Raw genomic sequence first — 26,612 nt, 5'->3', positions numbered from 1 at the left:
ATGAAATAACTGGATCCTGAACCAAGCCCTGATACTTCTCAGCAGAATTCAACTGGGAAACAAACTTAACATCTCTACATAATTTTTTTCAATTTGTAAAATACAAAGAACATTTTATTTGTACAATTTGCAATGTAATTATGAGTTTCTCCATTGAAATTTCTGAGAACATACCAGTACAGAAATTCAGAAATTGGGAAGTGCAGGTGACTAAAGCTTATTATTCTAGCTACTCAGTAGGCTGAGATCTTAAGATCCTAATTTGAAGCTAGCCTGGACAGACTTCCTGGAAAACCTATGGTACTCTCATCTCTAATTAGCCAGCAAAAAAAGCCAGAAGTAGAGGTGTGGCTCAAGCGGTAGGGCGCTAGCTAAGGAAGGTCATGGAACCTCGTGTTGAAGACAGTACTGACCCCCCCAAAAGTAGGATTATGGCAATTCAGTGAACACCAATACCACCATTATTTTACTAAAGATTGTAGTCAGGAGTTTCTGTCTGGTAAATTTTGATTCTTACATTAAACATCAAATTCTGTTGCATCTCCCTCCAAAATGTTCTGTAATGGACCGATATCTGTTGTCAGCTCCCATATTCCTCTACACTTTTTATAATCCTTAGAAATTAATGCATTAGCCCTCATTATTTCCAAATCTATTCTAGCTCCCTTGTTCACTTACTCACATTCAGAGTTAACACATTTTTTTGTCAGATGTGAGGCTTGAGCTCTATACTGTCCCTGAGCCTCTTTGTGCTCAAGGCCAGCACTTAATTACTTGAATCACAGAGCCACTTCTGGTTTTTGAGTGGTTAATTGGAAATAACAGTCTCACAGGACTTTTTTGCCTGGGCTGGCTTTGAATGGCAATCTTCAGTTCTCAGCCTCCTAAATAGCTAGGATTACAGGTGTGAGCCACTGCTGCCAAGCTAGGAGTTACTACTTTTGAAATATAAATGGAATGAGAGACACTTGTTGAGAATCCTGTACTATGTTCTGGAATGTTTTAAGTGTTTCCCAAGGATTAAAGGGTGGGTAGAACCTGTGGGAAATGAAATCTCATTGGAGGTCATAGGCTGCTGAGGATGTGTCCATGGAAAGGAGTCTTTGTAAATCTATATATGAGGTATTAACCTCATTAACAAACGTTAATACCTTTGTTTCTGATAGGCACTTTTGTCATTGTGCTCCACTAGTACTGATCTGGGGTAGAAATAACAATACCTAAATATCCAAAAATGTGATCTAAACAGACTTAACCTCTCTGTAAAATTAAATATCTCTGGCATGTTGGAGTCTTGACACAAAGCAGACTAATTCAGTTTTGGGGTTTCCCATACTTAGTTGTCACTAACATGCAGCAAAGCTTTGTCAGAGATCCTATCTCAGCACAAGATTAAGGTGTGTGCTCTATACTATTGCCCATGTGTATACCAAGTATAACCTACCTTCATATTGATTAAATAAAGAAAAGGAAAAAGAAAAATATGCTAGTGGTTTACAGAATATTTATCTGTGCAAAAGCAGGGACTTTTCCTGCTTCTAGAATGTTCTGTAGTTGGCTTTTTCCTTTCCATTAATGGCTGCACAGTTTAAAGGCTCTTATCCAAGAATAACTCTCCTCTCTGCAAGTCGTATTGTATCATATCGCTCTGTAGAATTGTTTTCCACTTGAAAGTATTTTTGATTGTCTTTTGCCCTAGCTCTTATGTAAATTTCATGAGTGCATTGACCTCATCTGTTTGGTTTCCTTTATAGAGTTCCAATGTTTAAAGTATTTCTTGGCTCACAAAAGGAATTGTTGAATAAATTAAATACTGACAAAAAAATCAGTTCCATTAAGGTATGGGTTCGCATTTCAAGTCTGAGTTTTGACACATATTGCTTACACAGCTTTAGTCAGATCATTTAACCAGCCTGGACTTAGAATTCATACTTTATTTATAGAGATATTTCTTCAGAATATTTTATTTTGGGGGAGGTATGGAGGGTCCTAGAGTTTGAAATAAGGGCCTTGGACTTGCTAGGCAAGTAGGTTATATAGCTAAGCTATGACTTCAACCATTTTTTTTATATTCCTGTTTTTGACACAGGGGCTTGATTCTTGCCTAGACACCTGCCTGTATCACAATATATATATATTTGCATCTCTCCATTGTAACTGAGATGAGAGGTGGTCACCACTGTGCCTACTTCTTGGTTGAGAACTGGGTATCTTGAATTTTTCACTTCACAGCTAGCCTCCAACAACCCTCAATACCAAGTCTCACAGCATTCTTTTTTTTTCTTTTTTTTCATATATTTTTATTGTTATTAATAGAAGGGTTAGATGATATTTGCCAGATAGAAGGTGCATTAATTCACATACATTAAGGTGATAACTGAGAAAATAATGGACAAACTACAAAAATCAGTTAAGAAAATAACTATTGGTATTTTGTTTAAGAATATTCACTTAACATTAATCATGCTTTTAAAATTAATCCTACATAAACATGTACAAAAGGTTAATCTGGATATGTTTCCAAAATATGAATACTCACAATGAAGCTGAAAGTCTTCACTGACTAAATAGAACTGAAATTATGAAATGTAAAATTAAATTAGCAACTAAACATATCATTAATTCAATCACTTTTTTTCCATTTTTAGAACTAAGTGTTCTGGAAGTGTTGTTTGGGAAGTGTTGTCAACATATCAAGATGAAATTGTGTTTTACAACTAATTGATACTAATTAAAAATATGGAAAAAAGAGCAGGTCTTTGACTTGCCCAATGTATTATAGTACATATGTTGCATAGTATTATAGATATGGATGTATTGGGCAGTATTTACTATACATACATACACATATATGTCCAATATTGCATATGTATGTATACATACATACATATGCATGTATCTAATTATATATGATCTATTCAGATTTCCCATAATGTATTCAACAAATATGCTGCTTTCAGAGCATAACCAATTTGGAATTCAATATGTTTTAACTTAGGTGAAATTATTTTAATGATCTCCCTTTACATTGGAAGCCTTAAAATGCACACAGAAATCAAGTAGATTGTAAATGGGAAAATCTAATCCATGTAACACAATTATATTTCAAATTATATGTCAATTTCTCCTTAAACATAATAAATTTTGAAGGTATTAAACATGAGATCTATGCATTAATCACAGCTATTTTCTATAAATCCAATTTCATTAAATAAAAATATAAGAATATTACAATCAAGAAAAATGTCACACTCTTATATCAAAGTTCATATTATATATGCATCAGTCTTATACCATTATATTTGCAGGAAGTAAGTGTAACCTAAATCTAGATTTAGCAATAACTTATTCCATTAAAAGTAATCCTGTTTATGGAAACTTACGTAACTAAAGGATTTATTTTTCCATATTTTTTCTTCAAGTATTAGTTTGGGTAGATTTTACTAATCCAAGTCAGTATTTTATTTCACTCCCTTAAGAAGTCTAAGAAATACATTTTCTAAGAGCTATGGATCAGTATTAAAGGACAGGTAGAGCAGACACCCCCTGTTTTATGGTCAGCTTATTTTTACTCCTGAAATCTAGAGCCAGAGCTGTGATGTAGAAGATAAATCCTTCCAACTGTGTTTGCTGAAATGCTGATCTTCTGGTGCAAGCTTCTTCTTAAGACAACCAAAAGATAAACATACTCCTTTATCTGAACCAGTCAGTACTAATTGCATTTCTGAATATTAAAACACCAGTTATGTACACACTGTATGTTATACAGTGTAAGATTCATATCTCCATAAAACATGTTCCCTGGATTTTGTTTCCTGGCACCACATCACACACACACACACACACACACACACACACACACACACACACACAGAGGCTATAGTGAAAATGTAATCTTTGCTATTCAGGAAGCAGAAATCAGAAGGTCTGAAGCTTGAGACCCAGTCTAGGCAAAAAGACAGACTGTGGAACAACATCTCAATCTCAACTATAGCTGGGCATATTAACAGACATGCTTGTCCTTCCAGCCACAAAGAAGACTCAGATTTTCAGACCTGGAGAATATCTGTTCCAGTCTAACCTGAACTGAGACCCCATCTTGACAGAAAAAGCCAAGTGTGGTGGTATTCTCCTGTTATCCCAGACATAATGGTAAGAATGAACAGGAAGATAAAGCCTAAGCTGGCCTGAATGCAAAAACCCTGTCTCAGAAATAACCAAAGCAAAAAGAGCTAAAATTGTAACACAAGAAATAGTAGAGCACCTGCATAACCAACATGACTTCCTGAGTTTGCACCTCAGTATTGCCACATGAGCATGCTCTCTCATTCAAGGTTACTGATGATTACAAACAGAGTGAGATATCTAGACTGTTAAAATCTACTAGAATTATCTTAATAGAATGTTCCCTTAGCCAGGCACTGTGGCTCATGCCAGTAATACTAGCTACTCAGGAGGCTGAGATTTGAGGATGATGGTTCAAAGCCAGCTCGGATACCAAAAACTGTGAGACTCTTATCTCCAATTAACCACCAGAAAAGCAGAAGTGGTGCTGTGGCTCAAGGGGTAGGGCAGTAGCCTTGAGCTGAAGAACTCAGGGACAACACCCAGCCCCAGAGTCCAAACTCCACAACCAACCAAAGAAAAAACAAGAATTTTCCCCTAAGATATAATGGTGCAAGAGACCACATAAACTAACAATATTTCTGTTTTCTCCTCTTCCTTCTCCTCTTTCTTTGATACCTCCTTATAGTACCTTTTATATTCTTAATAACAAAGCATAGCTAGATCTTTGTATGTTTCTTCTTGCTAATGTGTACAATATTTTGAAAAATAAAGAATAGAAAGCCATTTAGCAAATTACCATTATCATGCTGCTCCCTTATGGTCAATTTGTAAGTGTTAGGGTCAGAATTCAAATGCTGCCCGAATCCAAAGTATCTTTTGTCTTGTCTGTTTTGCTATAATAGCATCCACATCTTGCTATGTGCATAATGATATTAACATGTATAATCTTACTTATAATATATAATCTTATACATCTTTATATATTTGAAGAATGTAATTTTTGCAGGATTTTAAAATGCCATTAAATTGCAAGTAAAGACCTATAGTTTTAAGAGTTCATGATATCATTAAAGAACAAAACTAGTGTTCAGTAACTGGGGAGAGAAGTTTTGTTTAATAAATAAAAACACAACAGGAGTATGCACCTATCATGGGTAACATCAATCTGCAGAGAAAGAAGGATACAAGAAAGGAAGAAAGGAAAGAAGGAAGGAAGAAAGGAAGGAATCAAACTAGAGAAACCAGTTTAGATGAAGAAATCAGTGCAACAGAGGGACAGAGACCTGTGAGGAAATGAGTCCCAAGGAGAATTGTGAAAATGACAAATTAGAGAAGCTTAAAATGAATGACTAGTGCAATAACAACAGATCTAACAATGTAACCTTCACAGCAATTGAAAGAAAAATAGTGCGATATACAACTTTTGTATCATGTGAAGTACAGATAATTAAAATAATAACTGATTCATTACTGAACTTCAGCAGATTTTTTTTTCCTGATGGTATGACCTAAACTCCAAGAGTAATGGGTTGAGTTTTAACGGTAATACTGAACATTGAACTTCAACATATTTGGAGACTGAAAAACTTTAAAAAGAATCTATAAGGTCATTTTAGTTGGTTAGCAAGATCAAAGAAGGGCTTTGAACTACTAGAGATATTCTGTGGAGCACAGGAAATCAATTGTCATGGGCTGAGAATTTAAAACTTGCCTTGAATTGAACTAAATAACATCTCATTGGGAAAGATATGAGAAGAGTTGATGCTTTTTTTGCCAGTCCTGGGGCCTGAGCACTGTCCTTGGACTTTCTCAAGGCTAGAACTCTACCACTTGAGCCTCAGCACCATTTCCAGCTTTTATTTTCTATGCATGTGGTACCGAGGATTCGAACCCGGGTCTTCGTGCATGCTAGGCAAGCACTCTACCACTAGGCCAAACTCCCGGCCCCAATATTTTTTTAAAAATATTGAAAATCTGAAATAAGTCAAGATTAAGAAAAAGAAGAGATGAGGGAAGATGAGAAAGAGTATCATTCACATAATTAGAGAAAATAAAACCTATAGCATTGATAAAGAGAGGCAAACACAAAAGGGAAATATACCAAGAAAGATTAGGCATTAATGGTGCCTTGGGTATAGTGGTAAGGAGAAGTCAAAAAAGAAATCTTGGATGACTTAGCTTGGGTTGTTTTTTTTTTGATGCAATTAGCAAAATAAGGTGGTAAGCATGAGCATGTTTGGCATTCTGAAAGTAATAATTTAGGAGTACTCCTGGGAATCGATCCAAAAGAGTACAAACCAGGATAGAGCTAAGCCACCAGCCACAACCACATTCATCACAACAGTATTACCATAGCCAAAATATGGAATCAGCCAGATGCCATTCAAAGGATCAATAAATTGGGCAACATATACACAGTGGAATGTTACTCATTCATTAGAAAAAATAATAGTGTAACATTTGTACAGAAATGGAGAGACGTAGAAAAAAATATGTTCAGTGAAGTAAGTCAGGCCCAATGAGACAAACATTGCACAGTTTCCCTTATATGTCGAAACTAGATTTAGCTTCTAAGTAAATATGTTAGGTAGTATGCAATTGTATACAAACATATTAACTAAAGCATGGTAGATTCAAGAGAATCCAACACTATTATTCCTTGGAAAGGTAAAGTTAAAGTTCAGCAAAACAAAACACCAGAAAGTAGATACTTGACAAGGAGAGTTGATATGTAGGGGGAAAAATGAATGAAGAACAGAGGGAAAAAGCAGTAAAAACATCCAAGGTACACCCTAAACAATTAAAAAGTGTGAAGAAAGGTGTGGGCAGGAGAGGAATGGATGAGAATGCTGACAAGGTTGACACTGGTCAAGATTTATTTTATTCCTAAACTGCTTTGTTAAATGACAACTCCTTTGTAACACTACTTAATTTTTAAAAATTAATAAAGAAGTTCCTGAAAAACTTTTGTATTTCTCACATCACAGAAGGCTGGGCCATGGTTGGTTATAATGAAATCGTGAGGCAATTTGTTTAAAGGATAAATCATGAAGAAGAAGCGGCTTACCAATTTTTTACCTATAGAAAGCTACATAAAATTATGTATTTAGTAGTATTATTAGTAAGATTGTACAATATAGTTTTCATGTCTCTCTTGGAGATTTTATGTGAGTAAAATGTAATATGTTATAATCCATAGTATAATTGAGAAATTCAGAGAATTAGATTATTAATCTTGGAAAGAGCACTATATGTATAAAATGTTAAATATTGTTTCACACTAGGGACAAAGGCATTGATTAGATAGCTATCAGATGCCTTTTTTTAAAATGAAGCCTACAAATTGTGATGGCTTTATATTTTATCTGACATAGCTAAAAAAAAAACCCTAAAAACTCCAAAAAATCAAAAGAAGCAGATTCATGCTTTGCAGGCATGTCCTAAGAACAGAGGTTTCTCTTTTTATGTTTATCCACTCTGTTTGAGTCAAAAGCTGACAGTATACAGACAACAAAAGGTCTGCTGGATCTGTTGTCCAAAAATACTCAACAGAATTTGTCTGGCTTTTCAGTACACATGGCTTTTTACATGCGACTGGCCTCCAAACATAAAAGATTCTGTTGGTTTCCCAATATAGTGAGATCAAAGGTCCACCAGTGTCTGTCCAACTGTCTCAAGGTCTTCCAGTTCTGAAACCAAATGAGAAGTAGGGAAACTTGTCAGAAATTTCAAACATGGAGCTTTCTCTTCCCTTATTTCACCTTTACAAAGCAATAATAAAGTCAGGGTCACTGATTATTCACTGAATAAACATCTTTGCAAATATGGCAAGATGACTGGGGTGCATGTATGTGTGTGTGTGTGTGTGTGTGTGTGTGTGTGTGTGTGTGTGTGTGTGTATGTGTGTGTGTATGTATGTCCTGGGACCCTGGGTATTAAGGCTGGCACTCTACAAGGAGAGTTAAGCTTTTTTCGTGGCTGATTAGAGATAAATGTCTTATGGACTTTTCTGCCTGAGCTAGATTTGAACCATGATCCTCAGATCTCAACTTCCTAAGTAGCTAAAATTCCTGGTATGAGGTAATGCTCAAGATGTATCTTTTCAAATAGTAATGTTGAGGCCATTCTGGATTCATTAATTTCATCTTGGTACTTTAAAACAAAATAAAGGTATTTTGACATGAATATTGCTTGCTTTCTAAGGCAGTGAGAATATATGAGTATGTTAGAGTATTTTAGAATATCTGCCACTGTTCAACATCTGATCAGTTTGGTCAAGGTCATCCAGTAGATATGTCAATAGACCCATTCAAAATACAACTGGACAGCTGCTTTGAGCATTCAAAATTTATTTGCCAAAATGCATTGAGTGCTTGTATGGTACTCAGCTGGTTGAAATCTACAGTTTTTGGTATCATCATCCAAGGACTGGTGGAAATGAATAGGCAATGGGCTGTGAAAATCTCTTCTACTCAAATTATGAAAGCTTTGTTAGAGATAACAGAAAGGTTAAATGTGGTCTTTGTATGATGAGAGCCTCTGATTCTGTACAGAGGTTTTAAATAACCCTAACTAGATCTCAGTAGTTTCTCCTGGAAAATTGTCTAAGAGTTGAATTTTATTATATACCTTTTTTCAAAATATATGTAGCCATAAGTCAAATCCATGGAGATTGAAAACAGAAATAGGACCTTGGAAGTAGGAAATAACTCCTTATAACATTTAAGAATACTATTGCAGTTCCCTTTGTATGCTCAGGAAATTTATATACCAGGAAACTTACTATGGCTTGACTTTACATGGTAGACAAATAGGAGGAACAACTGAAATGGCATCAGGACAAAATACACCAATGCAACAAATGACATCCATATATCTAGGAACAAAGTCATCTGAAATGATGTTGCAAAGACACACACACACACACATACACACACACACAGTGACTGTAAATTTGAATTCTACATTCCTTTATGAAATCTAGTTCTTTATATTGGTAATTGATACATGTATGTATGTATGTATATAAATGCTGCTGAAATGAATTAGAAGGATACAGCCAAGCTTGTTAGTGTCAGCCTGTGAAGGAGTATGGGAATTTGGGTGGGGAGGGCCTCAGTTTTCATAGACTCATTCATTTCTCTTTCAAGACTGCAAGTAAATATATGGCCATTGTGGCTCATTCTGGATTGTGGTATAAGAATAACCTTGTCTTATTTTTTGTACTTTTCTGTATTTTTAACTTTTCTCCAAATTAGTAAGAATAAGGTTGAGGGTGAGAGCTCTGTACTTATAGAAATGGAATAACTCAAATACTAAGCTTTTTATAGAGAACATTTCTAAAATTTTATCAACAATGAGTGGATGACTTGCTACATAATATGAAATTATCTATTTTATTAAAATTTAAAACCATAAAAATATATATGTAGCCATAAATATACAATTATATGTATATATATATATATGGCAGAATTATATATAAATGAATCACTATGTAATAGGAATCTGTCATGAATCCATCAAGTATCAATGTGAGTACCAATGTGTGCAAACAAGCTGAGCAAGAACAAGGTCCACATCTAAGCTCACTGTGTACTTCTGTCAGGGGGTGGAGAGTTCTAGCAAATTGACATGTTTATTCCACTTACATGTAGCCTAGGTGACCACAAGACTACTGTCTTATTTTGTCACTATACATCAAGCTATCTGCAATTAATACTACTGTAATGAATTCCTTATGGCTCTGTAAATACTTGAGAACATCTAGGGAGATGTGTAAAAGTCGACAGCCCCATCTCTCATTGTCCTCCTAATGCTACATCCCCATCAACCGTCCTTGTGTGCTCTGTGCCAGAGATCTTTCTGTTTCTTTTTGGGGGAGGGGGGGGACATAGGGCTTGAACTCTGTCCTGGGTGTTGTCCCTGAGCTTTTCAGCTCAAGACCACCCCCCTACCCTTGAGCCACAGCCCTACTTCCCATTTTCTAGTGATTAATTGGAGATAAGAGTCTCTGGGCTTTGTATTGCACAAGATGGCTTTGCACCTTGATCCTCAAATCACAGACTCCAAAGTAGCTAGGATTACAGGTGAGCCACAGTGCCTGGCTTGCCTGAGATCTTTCTACCCCAGGCTCTCATCTCTGTTGGCAACTCTTTTTTTCAATGTTATTTCTTTCCTGAAGTTCTCTTCTTGCCTCTTGTTAAACATTAATAATTTGGCATCAGTTCTAATCAGACTTCCCTCTTCTTCATAAATTCCTCTTTCACAATGCAACTGTGGTACCGACCTGACCTCCATAAAAATTTATTATATTTTGCTTTAAATATTTTTTCATTAGGTTGTGACTATTGTGGGATTAGATCATAAAACTGTCTATATTTAGCAATTGGTTAACTGTAGGGCATGATATATATTAACTAAAAGACTTGTTTACATGCAATTGGTAACACTTTTATTATTATAGAATTTTATTATACATTTTTCAATAGGACCATAGGAGTTACAATTATATCAGATAATCAAAAGCTAACCTGATTAACAATGCTATTGTGTGGGCTGCAATTTTTTAAAAAACATGTTAAATGATAATATACTGTTTAGTTAAAAAACTACAAGGATTTTGAATGTTTTTCTTAAAAAGAAATGATGTTAGTATGTTCTTATGCTTACTATGATTTGGACACAACAAAATCTGTATCTCATAAATACAGTTGGAAATATGATTTTATAGGTCAGTTAAAAAGTAAATGGTAGGAAAGATACATTTGATGTTACAATGAATTATCAACCCATACATATTTCTTTCTGATTGGATTATTGTTTACTCCTCATATTGCAGTTCATGGAAATATGAGTTGCCTTCTCAGTATTTTAGTTATAATCCTACAGTCTACAAAAAGGCCAGCAAATTTAAAGTCTCTAAAAAATCTTTGATAAAAAATGTATTTTAGTTTTAAAGAATTTCTTTACTTAGCAGTAATGTGGTTTTTGTTATATGAAGGAGTTTAGGACACTAAAATCTTAAATCTAAATAAAATAGAATTCTAAATAAGAAAGAATTATTGCAAGGATTAAGGAGAATTTCATAATTATACGGATGTTTTATTGACAGGTCTTATTTATGTTTAGGGCTGTTCATGTATTTAAACAAGGTAGATAAATATAATATTACTGATTTTAAGGTTCTGTTTATATTCATCCCAGTTATTTTCTCAATATACGATAATGTGTCCTCAGACAACTTCCGTTGTCTGATGGGAACTTCTTTTTTCATATATTTTTTATTGTAATAAATAGAAGGGTTACATGATATTTTCCAGATAGATGGTGCATTAATTCCCATACATTGATACCCTTTCACATGTCTTCGTCCCATTTCCCTCCCCCCACCCCCACCCCTCATCTTGTTTTCCCCCGTTTCCTATCCAATTTCAAATAACCAAATACAAATATATCCGATATATCAGGTAACAAAGTGAGATACTGTAACAATATGAGATAACCAAGGGACAGCAAAAGAGATGAGAGATAACATAGTACCTTAAGAACAACAATCATTCATTATATGGCTTATATTCTATATCCTAGAGATCCTTTCATTTAGCATCCTACTATATGGCCTTTTGTATCAAGGTTTTGCTCTATTGCAAATCTCTGTTATGAGAGCCCAAGGTTTCTACTGGTTATGACAAATGAGGGAAACCATTGAGCCTAAGTTCCTTTGAGTCTGGCTTACTTCACTTAATATGATCTTTTCTAAGTCTTCAACTCCAAGAATGAAAGCCCTGTAACTCATGGAGATTGAACAACACATTGTTGAATCACCAATGGGTCATCAAAGAGATCAGAACAGAAATCCAACAGTTTATGAAATTTAACAAAAAGGAGCACACAAAATACCAGCTCCTTTGGGACACGGCAAAGGCAGTACTCAGAGGAAAATTTAAAATAACAAATTGGAAAAATCGCAAACCAACAATTTAATGTGTCACCTTAAGCTCCTGGAAAAACAGCAACAAGGCAACCCTAATCCCACTAAAAGGAAGCAAATTATTAAAATCAAAGCAGAATTAAATGAATTGGGATCCAGAAAAACTATAGAAAGAATCAACAAAACAAGGAGTTGGTTCTTTGAAAGAATTAACAAAATTGACAAACCCTTAGCAAATCTTAACAAAAAAAGAAGGGAGCATACTGACTGACATAAACAAAATCACAGCCGAAAATGGTAATATCACGACAGAAATTACCAAGATCCAGAGTATTATGAGGGAATACTTCTCAAACCTTTACGCCAACAAATTTGAGAATCTAGAAGAAATGGACGAATTCCTAGCCAATATTAACATACCTACACTGAACCAAGAAGAACTAACTCAACTAAACAGGCCTATTTCAAGCACAGAAATAGAAATGGCAATAAGAGAACTTCCACCTAAGAAAAGCCCAGGGCCAGATGGATTCACAGCTGAATTTTATAAGGTCTTCAAAGCAGCGCTCACACCAATACTCCTCAAGCTCTTCAACGAAAATGAAGGCTCTTTACCAAACTCATTCTATGAAGCCAGTATAACCCTCATCCCAAAACCAGATAGATTCTTCAAAGAAAGAGAACTATAGACCTATTTCTTTGATGAACATAGATGCAAAACTTCTCAACAAAATACTGGCCAACCCTCTACAACAACTCATCAAAAAAATTATACACTATGATCAAACAGGATTCATCACAGGGAGGCAAAGCTGGTTCAACATACGCAAATCAATTAATATAATTCAACACATCAACAGGAGCAGGGACAAAAATCACGTGATTGTCTCAATAGATGCGGAAAAGGCATTTGACAAGATCCAATACCCCTTTATGATGGGAACTTCTGTTCACCTCGTCTCTACCTTCTCTTTGTGTTTGGGCTGATTCCTAAGATATGATTGTATACATCATTGCTAACAAACTTTAATAAAAAATGAATAAAGAAGAATGAAAAAATCAGTGTTTCTCTCGTCACCTCTTCCACCTCAAGCAGCATTTCTGCACTGGCTGCATTTCTTCAGTGGCTTCAACTCTCAATATCACTCCATCTTTCCTCTTTATTCCATAGTCTTTATACCCAACCTGCAACTTCAGGGGCCCAGAGCCCAGGCTTTGCTAAACCAACTTCTCTTGTTGAATCTCTACCTGTTTAGACTCACATTCATTGGCCAGTGATTTCCTGTGACAGTCTTTGGTTTAGCTCAGTCTTCATTTTGGCCTGTATCCATTCAAAGCAGTGAAATTTAAAACATTTAAAGTCCTCAGATTCATAATTGCTACCCATATTGAAAGTCTTTATATTAGACTTAGCCTTTGGCCACAGAGCCATTTATTTTATTAAAAGATTTCTTTCCAGAATTTATAAATTTGGATAACTTTTAGGTATAATATAAGGGAAAATTTGAATGTTTGATTTATATTCAGGATATAAAAAACTCTGAATAAGGTTATCTGTAAAACACATTCTACCACCACCACCGTCACCACCACTACCTTTACTCTTCTATATTACCTAGCCCTATGAATCAGTACACTGATTAACAGAATCAAAGTGTAAACATATTTCTAAAGAATATTGACTGAATGCATTGCAATAGAACTTTTTCCTGGGTTTTGTACTTGTTTGTTATCTTTTTCATCCTGGTGTTACTAAAGTTTGAACTCAGGGCCTCCCACTTCCTATGCTGTAGCTCTACTGCTTGAACTCTGCCTCCAATAATATTTGTTTTATTTTCTTTTGTTTTTGTTTTGCTGATTATTTTTGTGTTTTCTTCTTCTGAAATCATGATCCTTTGGATCTTAAGCTTCTAAATAGGATTGCAGGCATTAGCCACTGGTGATCAGATGTTATCTATTTTATTTGGATTTTATATAAAGATACCACGATGCTTCATTATCATTCTTATGCTAATGGGCATCATTTTTTCCAATAGTATGGAATAGTATTTTCCACGATTGATTATTCTTGGTTTATTGTTCAAAAATCAGCTGAGTGTAGACATATGAGTTCTTTTAGTCTACTCCATTTCAGTGTTCTATGTGTATATTTTAATAAAATTTCAGTGCATTTTAAATTATGGCAGATTTATTATATTTTTTGAAATCTAGTAATATGATACCTCTAGCTTTTGAAGTTGATATTATTTTGGCTATTCAAGGTCCTCTCGGGTTCCACAGAAATTTATAATTGTTTTTCCTATTTTCAGTGAAGAAGTGTATTAGAATTTTGATAAAGATAGCATTGTCTGCAGATTTCTTTCAATAATATTGACTTCCAAACAATAGTAATGATTCTAATCAATGAACGTGGGTTAAACTACTTTTTGTTTCAGATTCATTTACTTTACTGGGTGTTATAGCTTTCAGAACACCAGAAGTTATTGCCCCTGTATCAGTATGAATGGACCTAGAGAATACAAAAGAATCTCTATATGCTAAACAGCATCCCTTAAAATTTCTTATTCTAGAAAAAGCATCTACTCAGTATATTTTTATTTTATTTTTTAATATATTTTTATTGCAATGAATAGAAGGGTTACATTATATTCGACAGATAGAAGGTGCATTAATTCACATACATTGATACCTTTTTCATGTCTTGGTCCCCATTCCCCTCCCCCCTCCCCTCACCCCTCATCTTGTTTTCTCGCCTTCCCTATCCAATTTCAAATAACCAAATACAAATATATCCAATATATCAGGTAACAAAGCCAGATACTGTAACAACATGAGAAAACCAAGGGACAGCAAAAGAGATGAGAGATAACATTGTACATTAAGGACATCAATCATTCATTACATGGCTTTTGTTTCTATATCCTAGAAGTCCTCTCATTTAGCATCATACTTAATGGCCTTATGTATATAGGTTTTGCTCTATTGCAAATCTCTGCTAGGAGAGCCCAAGGTTTCTACTGATTATGACAAATGAGGGAAACCATTGAGCCTATGCTCCTTTGAGTCTGGCTTACTTCACTTAATATGATTTTTTTCTAAGTCTTTCCACTTCCTTACAAATGGGATGATGTTGTTCTTTCTGACAGCAGCATAGAATTCCATTGTGTGTAAATACCACATCTTGTTGATCCACTCATCAACTGAGGGGCATCTGGGTTGGTTCCATATCTTTGCTATGGTAAATATTGCTGCAATGAACATCATTGTGCTAGTGGATTTAGTATGTCCTTGTTTCTGGACAATTGGGTAAATGCCAAGTAGTGGAATTTCTGGGTCACAGGGGAACTCTATATTTAGTCTTTTGAGGAACTGCCACACTGCTTTCCATAGTGGTTGAATGAATTTGCACTCCCATCAACAGTGTAGTAGTGATTCCTCCTGGCCACATCCCCTCCAGCATCTGCTATTATTAGTTTTCTTGATCCTGGCCATTCTAACTGGAGTGAGGTGGAATCTTAGAGTTGTTTTGACTTGCATTTCTTTTATGACCAGAGATGTTGAGCATCTCTTCATGTGTCTGTAGGCCATTTTTATTATTTCTTCAGAGAAGACTCTCTAAGTCTTTGGCTCATCTTTGAATGGGATGGTTGTTTCTATGCAGATTAGTTTTGGAGTGATTCAATTTTTGAGCTGTTAATATATTTTTGATATGAGGCCTTTGTCTGTTGTATGGTTGGTGAAGATCTCCCATTCTGTAGGCTTCCTAATTAATTTACTAGCTATGTCCTTTGCCATACAAAAGCTCTGCAGTTTAATGCAATCCCACTTATCCAGCCTTTCTCTGATTTGTTGTGATTCTTGGTCCTTATTAAGCAAGTTTCGACCTGTGCCAAGGAGGCCTAGTGTATCTCCTATTCCTTCTTGTAAAGTTTTCAGTGTGTCAGCTTTTAACCTCAAGGTCTGTGATTCATTTGGAGTTAATTGTAGTGCAGGTGACAAAGAAGGATCCAACTTTAATTTTCTGCAGGTGCTTAACCAGTTCTGCCAGGACCACTTGTTGAAGAGGCTGTCTTTCTTCCATTCTATTTTTTTGGCTCCCTTTTCAAAGATTAGGTGGGCATAGGTCTGTGGTTTAATATCTGGGTCCTCAGTTCTATTCCATTGGTCTTCAGGCCTGTTCTTGTGCCAATAGCAAGCTGTTTTGATAATTATAGCTCTGTAATAGAGTGTAAAGTTTGGCATTGAAATTCCTCCTGCCTGTTCTTTCTGCTAAGCAATGTTTTTGTTTTACGGGTCTTTTATTATTCTATTTCTTTAAAGAATCACATAGGGATATTGATGGGTATTGCGTTGAATTTGTAGATATCCCTTGGCAAGATTGTCATTTTCACGATGTTGATTCTTCCAACTCAGGGGCATGGGAGGTTTTTCCATTTCCTCAGTTCTGCTTTAATTTCCTTTTTCAGGGTTTTAAAGTTTTCACCAAAAAGGTTAAAGATAATTAACCTATTGCAAAAGGAGTTGCTTTCCTGACTGTTGCCTCATTCTTCTCACTGTTGGCCTAGAGGAAGGCAGTTGATTGTTGAGGGTTAATTTTATACCCTGCTACCTTTCCAAAGTTTTGAATCAGCTCAAGGAGCTTGGGAGTGAAGTCTATAGGGTTCTTTAAATACAGAATCATGTCATCTGCAAAGAGGGAAAGTTTTACTTCCTTTTTCCCTATTTGGATCCCCTTTATGCTTGCTTCTTGCCTTATTGCTCTGGCTAGGAATTCTAATACTATGTTAAAGAGGAGTGGAGAGTGTGGGTATCCTTATCCCATTCCTGATTTTAGAGGGAATGGCTTTAGCCTTTCACCATTAAGTATAATACTAGCTGTGGGTTTGTCATAGATTTCTTTTATTATAATGAGAAATGTTCCATGGATTCCTAGTTTCTCCAGAGCTTTTAACATAAACGGTATTGGAACTTGTCAAATGCCTTTTCCGCGTCTATTGAGACAATCACGTGATTTTGTCCTTGCTCCTGTTGATGTGTTGAATTATATTAATTGATTTGTGTATGTTGAACCAGCTTTGCCTCCCTGTGATGAATCCTGTTTGATCATAGTGTATAATTTTTTTGATGAGTTGTTGTAGAGGGTTGGCCAGTATTTTGTTGAGAAGTTTTGCATCGATGTTCATCAGAGAAATGTGTCTATTGTTCTCTGTCTTTGATGAATCTCTGTCTGGTTTAGGGATGAGGGTTATACTGGCTTCATAGAATGAGTTTGGTAAAGAGCCTTCGTTTTCACTTTCGTTGAAGAGCTTGAGGAGTATTGGTGTGAGCGCTGCTTTGAAGACCTTATAAAATTCAGCTGTGAATCCATCTGGCCCTGGGCTTTTCTTAGGTGGAAGTTCTCTTATTGCCATTTCTATTTCTGTGCTTGAAATAGGCCTGTTTAGTTGAGTTAGTTCTTCTTGGTTCAGTGTAGGTATGTTAATATTGGCTAGGAATTCGTCCATTTCTTCTAGATTCTCAAATTTGTTGGCGTAAAGTTTTGAGAAGTATTTTATTTTATTTTATTATTGTCAGTGTAATGTATAGAGGGGTTACAGTTACATTTGTCAGGTAGTAGGTGCCTGACTTCTCAAACATTGATAACCCTTCTCATGTTTTTGTCCCCATTTCCCTTCCTCCATCCCTTGATCTTCTTGTATCCTCCCCTTCCCTTTCATATTTCAAATAAAAAAATAAACTTATGTACAATATACCAGGTAACAAAGTCAGATACCGTAACAATATGAGATTAACCAAAGAGCAAAAAAAGAGAAGAGTAATAGCATAGTACATTAAGAACAGCAATCACATAAGATAAAGCTCTGGTTTCTTCATTTGTTATTATTAGTACACATCTCGGACTCTCCTATGAAAGGATTACAATAGCTGAAAACCTAGCTCCATAAGGTCATATAGGATGAGAATAAATGAAAGGATGTCTAGGATACTCATATATGCATGTGTCTCAACTAATTTTATTTTTAATCTATTTTCCATTTATTGAGACTCCTCTTCCTCTTCTTAGCTAATGATTGATATAAAAATGACACTTTAAAATGATTTGTGATTATTTATTATTTAGTTTATGGTTCTGAAAGACTCATACTTCTTGTTTGTGGACATGTAGTGTGTATACCTGTGTACAACTGAAAGTGTGTATATCTTGAAGTCTCACATCCTTAAAGTACAAATATTAAAAATAGAAGCCAACAATGCAATCTTCCTGGTGTTCTTAAAGATCAATTTTTGATTCTTAGCAGGAATCAAAAATTATTTTTGTAGGATGCGTTTTTTTTGCTGACTTTCTTTAGAATTCAAATACAGTGGAATGTAGAAGATAAATGGGCCAGTAACATTCATAAAACAGTAGCAAATGAAAGTGAATATTACTTTTCATTCTTGAGTTCAGTTACAGATTTTTGCTTTTCAGGACAACTTTGAACATTCTAAGGGTTTTACAACTCTTTTAATTTTTCTCCCTAAACCACTATGGAAGTCAATATGCACACATGCACACAAACACACACACACACACACACACACACACACACATATAACCACCCACATATCTATCTACTCTTATACATATCCCTCCGTTAAGAGTTACATTTTTGTTATTTACTTTCTCTGTCATTCAGCTTCCACTATTTGAAATAGTGCAAATAATCTGATAACATTATAATTTATCCATTGGGCAAGCTACATAACAAACACAAATACTTCCTTTTATCTCTGATAACAGATTGGTATTTTACACAGCCAAAATCCCAGTGAATGCAAACAAAAACAACACGAAAGATTTGTTTTGTTCCATTTATTTTCAGTGTGCTTTGATTGCACTGGAACTTTAATTGAGTTGTAATTGCACTTTATTGCATGCATTTGTATGAATTAAAAAATACTTAAAGCTGAAATGTGGTGGATGAAACAGTTTCATGCATCTAGTGAACAGCCCCCATAAACAGAAGTTTTACCATCTCTTTTATATTATCAGTCTCAAGCCCTTTAAAAGTGAAGTTTGCAGTGCAATTACATTTTATTCAATCATCCTTTATACTTTGTCTTTTTATGCCTTTTCACACCCCAGTCCATTTTATTTATTCTCACTTTTTCTCTACCCTAGTTTGTAGCTCTGAGTTTGAACCTTGGTGATTGGATCATTATGGTATCCTTGTCTTCTCCCTTTCTGTTGCATTCAGCACTTGATGGAGATGGCCACGAAAAAATGTCTGTGTGCTAATGCTTAGCAGGCTCTTGTTTATTCTGGAAATGATTGCTTTCCTGAGCACCAATGGGTTGTAGGCTGCTTCTCCTCCACTGAATTTTGTTTCTACCTCTCCTTGTTCCTTCAGGTCAGGTTGTCCAAGCTTTTTGTGATTGCTATTTTCCAGCTATTTCTCTATTCCTTGGTGATGTCCTTAATTTCATCCTCACCTCTCTTTTGCTCTCTCTGAAATTCATTTCACTTAAATACTTTAAGAGCCATCTGTTTCCTGCTGGGACCTTAACTGGTACATCATCCATACAGATTTATGAATTGGCTTCTTTTATGTGTCTTTAATATACAATTTGAGACATAAATGGTATTCAATTAGGGAACAAATGAACTGTTGACTAAATATAATATGTGAGATTAGTTTCTAGGCTAAAACCCCTTCTATCTTAACTCATCAGGCACTAATTACAATGTAGTATATAATTACTTTGTGAAGGCGTTGAGTTCAAATTTTCATGATGGCTTAGGCCATATTATTAACTCTTCAGTCAAGAATTTATGACAATGCTTGTTCAATCGTGCTAGTATTTAAACACATAGGCAAACTACAACTAAATTTAGCTATTTGCCCCCATGCCTAGCTGAGGAAAGGAGTTACCACTGAGATCTGATGAAGTAGATAGGAGATTTCCATTGAGGTATTTTTATTTCTGTAGTTATGAAATTTTCTAGAGTGATAATGAAACTTATCAAAGCATATATAGGTTATTCTTTTTCTTTTTTGGCCAGTCCTGGGCTTAGGCTCAGGGCCTTAGCACTGTCTTTCGACTTTCTCAAAGCTAGCACTCTATCACTTGAGCCTTAGCACCACTTCTGGCTTTTTTCTATGTATGTGGTACTGAGGAATCGAAACCCAGTCTTCTTGCGTGCTAGGCAAGCATGCTACCACTAGGCCAAACTCCCGGCCCCTAGGTTATTCTTTCATTTCAGAATCTCTCCACAGTTTTCTAGCTTGTCATGTCCATGTCAACAGGCAGATTTGGCAAGCCATCAGTCTTTCCTATCATCCTTCCATTTTTATATATTCAAGGGGCCTTTGCCACTTCCCTAAGTGTGTTGCAAATATAGCATGAGCATGAATGTCCTGGCTTCAATATTTGCAAAACAATAAGGAGTTTGTTGTCTGTTTGTGAGAAAAATAATTCCTGAAATTTTCATATATTTTGTTTACAGTTTACCAGGATCTGTTCAGTAATGTTTTTACCGTGAAGCATGGAGAGCAACAATTTCTAAGGATTTGCCAAGGCTGGTTGCAGTACAGATGAGGAAATGAGACTTTCAATTGAGTGAGTAAATGGCCTTCAATTAGCATTGAAGAATTTAATTTGCATTGGTCTGAGTTCTTTTTAACTTGTGAACTCTAATAATTACTGATCCTTTAAGGGTTTAATATATGACAAGAATTAGTCTACGAGTTGGTTACTTCTTTTCTAACCATTCACCAACATCATGTTACAGGACAGCAAAGTCTCTAATTTTAAAATAAAAGAAAGCAAAATATTCATATAGTTCAGTAACAAGCCAAAAGTCACATAGCTACAATGTGATGGAAAAATATTTCATATTACATCTATATTAGCATAGAATATTATACTCTAATAAACACTTACTGGGGAGTTTTCATAAGTTGTTAAGTAAAACTGTAATACAAACATATATGATAATGAAATAACATAGAACACATTTTGCCATGGTTCAGGTACTTAGGCAGGTAGTAAGTAGATTAGACATAAATTAATTTTTTTTCAATTTCATGCCTGACAAATAAGAATGGAAGATAAAGAAAAAAAGCCTAATTGAAAAGTAATCAGTGTTCTCTCGTTGTCCCAATTTTTCATTATATTCCAATATTCTTTTTCAGCTTGGAATATAGGTCACAGCATTTTTTTATTTGTATAGAAATGCAAGGTGCTGCTTTACTGTTTTTTTCTCTCTTCTCTAGTAGTTAATTTCTGTAATAAAGGTCTTTTGCAATATCAAGATCATCTTATATTCATTAGGAAAAACATATGTGATATTGTAAATGTCATTTATGTCAGCAGCAAGTTAGTTTTTTCTATTCACACATATGTGAGGCTTTAATTTATCATGTCATCTACCATCTGGTTTGCAGGAAAGATTTTTATTACAGTGTAATAAAGAACATATTGAAGAAAGCAACTTTTATTGCTAAGTAAAGTACAGAGGCATTTGCATGGTTTGCTGGTAACTTTTCATTGATAATCATTTGTCATTTCAAATTTTGGTTAGACCAAGTCTGACAGCACACACCCTAGAAGACAGAGGTAAGCGAAGTATGAGTGTAAGAACAGCCCTGGGCTTCATAGATTCTGCTGCAACAGCAACAACAAAAACAAAATCAAAACAAAGGTCAGAATTGTGGTTTGGTGGAAGCATATTTTACAACAGTCTGACTGGGTTAAATCTCTGAGTAGAAAAAATAAAGCTTTGTTTAGTTAGTTTACAAGTACATAAGAAAAAGATGAAAGCTGTTTGTGTTTATTTTTGTTAAGAATAACATAACACATTCTATTATATAAGATATGAAGTTAGTACCTCATATCATATTAGATATAAAGATATCAAGAGCTTTAAAGTATAACTCAGCTTTACTTAGCACTCATGAAACTTGTTTTTAATCTAAAGTATCACAAAAATCATATAAGTATAGAGTATGTATTAGATTAAAAATTTGTTTAAATTTTGAAGCCATTTGAAAAAAGATATAAGCATTTTTGTTTGTTGGAAAAATAGAGGTAGCAGGTCTATCATGCTATAGCTGTCTAAAACCTTAACAGTGTTCGTGAATTCCTTATTCAGCCAAGACATAATGCTTCTAAAAAGAGAATGGCTTCTCCAAATCTATTGCTTTTTGTTCCCTAAATGAGGGTAATCAATTTTGACTCACCCCTAAGGAATCAGGGAATAGAATTTCCAGTAAACATGAACACCATTGTGAATAATCCCTGAGTAAATTCATGAGTCTAAAGTAGTTTACTCACCCAAGGCCAGCCATATTTTATTGTAAAACATCTTTCTTGATAATACATTACTGAATTGTAAACATGCTATTTTTTTATCTGGAAAAAAGTATTTATTGAAGCAGTTTTTAGCCTTAGTCTTTCCTTCACAAATGACATGTCTGGCATCTTTATCTTCTGTACCTCAGTTTCCCCATATCCATTCAATACAATTACCTGAAGAAACAAAAGAAAGAGGAAAAACTCAAATGGTACAGTGCCAGCATTTAGCCTTTAGGGACAGTACCCAGGGCCCCAGGACTTCACACACACACACACACACACACACACACACACCACATAGAGGCACTCCAGTCATCTTACTATATTTGCAAAGATGCTTGTTCAGTGAATAGGCAAAAAAATCACTATTTCTATCTTTAACTTAATTTAACACATATTGTTTTTCTTGGTAATTCCTGAGATATAAGAAGAGTGAGTGATAAACACGTCAAATCTACAGAGAAGACAACTGAAGCTGATCAGCATCAGCTATCAAGTCTTTCATTCTTGGAACAGGGCAACTCAAAGGCACAGACTGCAGGAAGCATAGCAGACCTCTGTGACATGGAGTCCCAGGCACATTTTAAGCATATTTTATGAAATGGAAGATGGAAAAGACAAGCAAGAGGAAATTAACATTGCAAATGTAATGCACATAACACAAGTTCCAGTAAAAAAAAAAAAAGCAGTTAGTCTGCCTAGTTTAAAACATGAAAATATCTGATTGGCCAGGAAATTATTTGTAGGGTAGCAGGGTCATTTTAAGAAGAATTTTAAACATTAGGATGAGAGGTTGAATATCTCTGATTAGCTTATTTGTGCTGATTAACTTCTGTCATTATCCCACCTGTTTTAATAATTGAATCAAACTATAGCTCCAATTATTGCCTGGTCCTAAGAATCTATAGTAATGTGTAAATACTACAGCAAAGTCATAATTAGGAATGAAAAGCTTATGCTCCACACAAAAATAGAAAAGCAAAGACTACTAACGATAAAATACACCTTTTACTATAAGAAATTTCACATAATTTGTAGCTAATAAGTGAAACGACTTCATTGATCATATGGCAAAAATTTGAGAAAACATGCCTTCTGGGTTATGTTTATGCTGTGGTGAATGCACTCATTGTATATAAACTTGAAGAATTAAAATTTCTTTGTCAGAGTGGAGTTTTTAAGGTATCTGAATTTTATGATATGCAGTCATGGCTTTACAGCTTATTGTCTAATATCATTTGGTATTTCTGCAAGTTCCTGATTAACAGCAGGTGACACAGGGAGATCATATGCTATATTAATTGCTTAAATTCACATGATATGGGAAAAATCTATTATAGAACTTGGGTCTCATGCCTGTAATCCTCGCTGCTCAGGAGGCTGAGATCTGAGGATCGTGGTTTAGTGCCTGGGACTAAATTTCCTGAGATTCTTATTTCCAATTAACCACTGGAAAATCGGAGTGCAGCTGAGGCACAGGGATAGGATTGTAGCCTTGAGCTGAAGAGCTCAGGACAACACCCAGGCCCAGTGCTCAAGTTCTATGACCTACAAAAAATAATAATAAAATAAAATTAAATAAATAAATAAAAAATGAAAGAATACAGTTTCCAGGCTATGTGTACATGTTTAGACACTGAAGACATTTTTGGCTTCAAGGGAGTTATCATCGCCTTAGAATGAACTAGAATGTATATTCAGATGTACTGAAGTTATTCCATTACCCATTAGCATTAAATTTCTATAACTTTATTATACACAAGCATATCTATTTGGTTTCTTTCAAAAAAAGCTAAATATAAAAGGCATCATTTCCTACTTTATGTCATGGTATTCCATTACACATCAAATTTGTTGACATATTTATAATATTTGTTGTACACGTCTTTATGTAAAACACTCTTATTAAAAGCCTTTAAGTCTTTATTTTTAGCATCTACTGACAAAGAAATCTCTAACATTGTAACAATGATTTTCTCCCCTGAGTGACACACTTAATCAACCCAGGTAGTCTTATTACTTTACTCTGATTTCCTTTGTAATAATCGAGACTTTTTTTTATATATGCACTTAATATATTTAATTTTATTTTGGTCTCATACACTTTTAAAAATATTTTTGCTATGTTAGTAAGATTTTGTGAATAATGACAATCAGCAGAAATCTGCCGTACAGGAGCTATATCGTGTGGCAGAGCTCTGCCCTGCTCTTTTGTTGGGAGCAATCCAGGTTATTAAGTCATAATGCATTTATTATTGGTAAAAGTTTTGTTTAGCATGGTTGTTTTACTGTACTAGTTTAATCTACTGAAGTTTGGAATTAGGTACAAATAACCCCAAGAATTAAACTCTCTGAAGAAAAAAGTAATTTTTCCTACAAGGAAATAGCTAAATAAACTGATTTTAAATAAAATCATATAATAATTCAGGATAGTACATGAATTACATGAAGCATACAGGATATTATAGAAAATTTTTTATAATAATCTTGAGTCAGTCACTGAATATTAAAAGGTATACAGCTGACATTGTACTGACAAAGTAGTGGGAAATTCTTGACAATATTAGTATCAGAAAAGACAGCACAAGGAATTCAAAAACACTAAAAGTATGAGCAATCATTTGGAAAATATCCACCATTTTCCACATTTTTATGAGCATCTATTAACTGCCAGAAACTTAATGTTTGTATATGCACAAAATGTACACTCTCCTCCTGGTGGAACTCACAGCTCATAAGAATCTGTATTACAATCCTTTCATTCATTTTCTTCTAAGTGTATGTAAACTATGCAAAGTAGTTTCACGGTGGTTTTTCACTTACTCATTAGACTGACCTCTTTTAATGTTAGCAAAAGATTTCACAGGCTTGAAGCATTTCATATTTCTCTATGAAATACCAGAATGTCTACAGACACTTTTTTCACAGTAGACAAAACCAGCAATATTCTAATCTGATCATTCATCAAATGGATGATTCAATACATTTAAGCAATAGAATATCATCAAAGCTCAAAAACTCATGAATATGTCACATAAAATCATGACTATGTTTACATACCAAAAATAATGTACTGTGAGATAGAAAAAATCTTTACTTTTAATAATTTATATTTATATTAGTTTGTAACTGTATTACTGAATGCTTCTTTAGATGAAATTCACTGCTCATATGAATAAAAAGTTAATCCCACTAAATTTTGCAAATCAAATAATTAAAAGTGATATTTTTTCTTGAATGCACACAAATGCTACTCTCCTACTCTCAATAATTCTTCACTAGGGTATAAATCACGATACTGAGAGCTTAACAAGCGTTTTATGCAGGCATAAATTATGTAGTCAAGATCATCCACTCATGAACAAATCAAAGCATATAGCTTGAGAAATTAGCACAAACTTGATCCATCTGTGCAATAGCCACCTTGCATGAGGGACAGCAAAGGAATGCTCAACCCAGTTTCTGTTCAGTTAATGCCCTCTTTCCCTTATCCAAATGTAGGAAACATGGAGTTTTAGACTTGTGTTGGCACTTTTAGAGCTAAACAAGGTCTTCGCTGCTCCAAAGGAACCAAAGTGGATACAGACAGATGTCTGTGAAAGATAGTTATTTCCTTAATTTTTTCCTCACATGCTTTTAACAATAATAGCTATATTGTCCTTATTTCCATTTTTAGTGCGTCTTCACAGGATTTTGATAGAAATTTTTTTCTATATAATTTCATATTCTAGAGATTTTTTTACATGCCAGTGATTGTAGTTTTATTGTAAGGGCTTAGAATTAAAAGCGATCAATGACAAGATGGACAGCACTGTATCATTAAGCTCTTGTTACAACACAGTAATACAGGAATATGTCACAGGGTTAGCATCATGAACAATTTTAACTTGCAGGACAATAGATTGATTTGGTCCTTTTACACTTGCATTCCAGAAGGCTTATAAAGCATGGTTACCTAAAAGGTCTAAATATAAGCAAATGAACTTGCACTCCGTTTCCTCAGGGATCAAAATTTTTTGATAAAATCAACAGAACAGAAAAAAAATTCTGTGCCCTTTATGTTAACGTGGGATTGACTTCAGTTTTTAGTTCCGTAAATTATTTCAATATGCCCAATTCTTGAGAGTATATGATGGTAACTAGCTATAACTGACATGCACAGTGAATCTAAAAGGGAAAATTCTTCAAGGGCTCCAGTCCTGCAGTGAGGAAAATTGTTTGGGTAGAGTAACTAGCTGTTGGTAAGTCCGCTATATATATTTGAACTCTAAGC

Source organism: Megascapheus bottae, chromosome 4 (assembly GCF_031878675.1).
Source record: "Megascapheus bottae isolate mThoBot1 chromosome 4, mThoBot2.hap1, whole genome shotgun sequence".
NCBI classification, from domain to species: Eukaryota; Metazoa; Chordata; class Mammalia; order Rodentia; family Geomyidae; genus Megascapheus; species Megascapheus bottae.
This window is presented reverse-complemented; position numbering follows the sequence as displayed.